This window comes from Mandrillus leucophaeus, unplaced genomic scaffold, assembly GCF_000951045.1.
Source record: "Mandrillus leucophaeus isolate KB7577 unplaced genomic scaffold, Mleu.le_1.0 Scaffold202, whole genome shotgun sequence".
Taxonomy (NCBI): domain Eukaryota; kingdom Metazoa; phylum Chordata; class Mammalia; order Primates; family Cercopithecidae; genus Mandrillus; species Mandrillus leucophaeus.
In genome coordinates this window covers 2,311,998-2,315,307 of record NW_012102055.1, presented here as the reverse complement: position 1 = coordinate 2,315,307, position 3,310 = coordinate 2,311,998, and the positions used below count along the sequence as shown (strand labels likewise).

At 43.4% G+C, this 3,310-nt stretch overlaps 1 protein-coding gene across 4 annotated transcripts in view; it reads left to right on the top strand.

Moving 5' to 3' along the window:
* The window catches only part of BFSP1 (beaded filament structural protein 1, filensin), a 95,398-nt gene that overhangs the window by 55,331 nt on the left and 36,757 nt on the right, over nt 1-3,310 (top strand). Inside the window, exon 1 of one of the 4 annotated variants that reach the window (XM_011979471.1) lies at nt 7-23. The exons of the other annotated variants lie outside the window; for them this stretch is intronic. The gene's annotated coding sequence lies outside the window, so the exon portion shown is untranslated. Of the gene's footprint in view, nt 1-6; nt 24-3,310 lie in introns of those variants that run through there. 4 annotated transcript variants of the gene reach the window in all.

Below are 3,310 nucleotides of genomic sequence, written 5' to 3'. Positions count from 1 at the left end.
GCGCTGGACGAGTTCCGGAGCAAGTAAGCGGCGGCTATAGGGGGAAACCGAGGCAGGGCGTGGGCTGCCCCGGGGGCGCGGGGCTGGGAGCACGCTGCTACCCACGCAGGGGTGGAGGTCCGTCTCTGGTCCCCTGTCGATCGATGACCTCATCCATGCATGCAGGTGGCACATTTCCTTAAGTTAAGACTAGCTTCTATTTTGATGACACGTCAGTTTACACTAAGTTGTATCATTTACTTTTCATCTGTTTTTAAATTTAGATATAACTTGCATGTTATAAAATGCACATATTTTAAGTGCATAATTCAGTGAGTTTTGACAAATGTATATACCCGTGTTACCACAAAACAAGTGAGATATTTCCACTACCCCTGAAAGTTCTCTCCTCCCCTTTCCCAGTTAGTCCCCTTTGCCCCAGACCAGAGGCACCCGTTCTGATTTCTATCACCATAGATTGACTTTGCCTATTCTACAGTTCCACAAAAATACAATCTTACAGCAAGTATTCTATTGTCCGGCTTCTTTTGCTCAGCACATTGTTTTTGAGATGTACCGGTGTTATTTAATCCTTACAGACTTATCTTTACCGCACCTGTTTTACAGATAAGGCGACTGAGGCTCAAAAAATGTAGGAATTTGGGGCAAGGCCCCTCAGCTAGTGAATTACTGTCCCGGGACTGGAATTTAGGTGTTGGGCATGTTAAGTGTAATTGCCTTCATGGCATGGCAGCTGACACCTGGGAATTAGGCTCACTATGTGTCCTCTAGGGTCTTGATACTCAAAGTGCAGTCCATGGACCAGCAGTATTGGCATCACCTGGGGGCTTGCTAGAAATACAGATTCGTAGGCCCATCCTAGAACTCCAGAATTAGAATCTGCATTTTAACAAGCTCCCTAGGTGATTTGCAGTTTAAAAAGTTAAATGTTGAAGACTAAGAAGCACTGGTCCAGGGCATGGTCTCCCCTCCCACAGATTGAGTAATGTGTTAAAATCACATAGGAGCTGTTTAAAAAAATACGCAATTTGTCAACATTTTTTCAAGTTATAAATGTGTGTGCTCTTTGACTCAGAAGGCCACTTCGAGGAATTTATTATAGGATGCACTCCAGCAGGTATGAAATGGCATGCCTGTAAAGATACTCACTGCAACAGGTATACTGCAACAGGTACACTCCAGCAGGTACACATTTGCAATGGCATGCCTGCAAATATACTCACTGCAGCAGGATCTGCAATAAGCCTGGAACCAAATAAATGCTCATTAATAGGAAACAGGTGCTTCCTCCATGTAATGGAATACTGTGCAGTGGAAAAAAGTATGTTATTGTCATTTAGTTTTTTAAAAAGGGAGAAGAGTAGAGTTTTTTTTTTTTTTTTTTCTTGCATAAAAAGAATTTCAGGACACACACAAAGACACACATACAGACACACACATAGGCACATGCCCCAATGACACTGGCTACCTGAGGGGGATAAGTGAGTAGGAACTGGGCAATTGGGAGACAGAGGTGGGAAGGAGACTTTTAACAGAACGTCTTTTTATATCTTTAAAAAAATTATTTAACTGTGGTCTGGGTGCAGTGACTCACACCTGTAATCCCAGCACTTTGGGAGACCGAGGCAGGCAGATCACTTGAGGTCAGGAGTTCGAGACCAGCCTGGCCAACATTGTGAAACCCTGTCTCTACTTAAAAAAATACAAAAATTAGTTGGGTGTGGTGGCACACGCCTGTAGTTCCAGCTACTCGGGAGGCTGAGGCAGGAGAATCACTTGAATCTGGGAGGCGGAGGCTGCAGTGAGCTGAGATTGTGCCATTGCACTCCAGCCTGGGTGACAGAGCAAGACTCTGTCACAAACACACACACAATTATTTAACCATGTAAGAGATTCATCCATTTAAAATTTCATAAATGAATTTTAAAATACAGATGTTCAGGCCCTACCCTGGACCTCAAGTGGGGTCCAGAAGCTTAAACATATTTAACGAGTGCCACTGGTCATTCCAGCCAGATTTGGGAACCCCTGGTATAGGGTAGTCAGAGGATTTCTCCAAACCTGCTCTATATTTGAGTTCCAGTTTCTCAATCTGAATCCTGGGCAGGTTATTCAATGTTGTGTTCTGAACACATTTATTAAATCACATTTATTGATTCGATTCCTGTCAACTCTTTTGAGGTTTAATCTATAGAAACAGACTTGGAACTGGTAGAAGGGACCTGAAAACCCACTTGTTACGGCACTTCATGGGGAAACAACCTGGGAGACAGCCTGTGGGTGGTAGAACTTGAACCTGGGTTTTCTCACCCTGGGCCTATGCTCTTTTGGGAACACTGTATCTTGAGAGAATGTGTTCTTGGACTCCTGCAGTGTAAGGCCCAGAAATAGGACCTCATTCAGATGAAGCTCATGTTCTCCAAAGCAAAGGGGGAAAGTGCCCTGTGGCTCAGACATCCAGGGCAGCTTAATGGGCCATCAGGATTCCCTGGATGGCCTTTGTATTGGCATTAGACCATAGTCTACTGTACTTTGGCTGGCAAGCATGACATCCATGAGTCCTAGTTGAAGGAAACGCCGTGTTGGCTTTTCCTGGTCTTTACTGATTGCACTTGGTTCTGAGTTATATGCCCATCATGAAGCAGTTCCTTCAGGCTCTGTGATTTATTTAAAATTCATATTAATTTATTCTCTCCCTTTGCCCCCTTGGAGAAGTTTTGACATTTGGATTGTGGTAGTGGGAATTGCAAATCATTATAGAAATCACGCTCATCCACATCCATAGGCACACACACATACACATACAGGCCAAGCTTGAGTTTACATTCCAGAGGTGAGTTGATGGCTAGCTAAAGCCAGGGGAAAATAATGCAGCAATGGGCTACTATGTGCAGCCTTGGTTCCATGCTAGCGCTAGTCATAATCTCTACCTGGCAGTTGAATAATTTCAAAATCAGGTCTTTAACAGGTCAAAGACTAAACGAAACACTAAATAAAGCAAGAATGAAATAAAAACAAAACTATCAAAATACAATGACAGATTCAATTATCCAAATCGTTGAAAACTAAAAATAATTTATGTAAAACGTTAATTGAAGCCAGTTTTTTCATTTTATGAATATACTTATATGGATATATACATTATCATGAATTCTTTGTAGTGAAATCTCTCTCTCTCTCTCTCTTTTTTTTTCTTTTTTTCAAGACGGAGACTCGCTCTGTCGCCCAGGCCGGAGTGCAGTGGGGCGGTCTCCCCTCACTGCAAGCTCCGCCTCCCAGGTTCATGCCATTCTCCTGCCTCAGCCTCCCC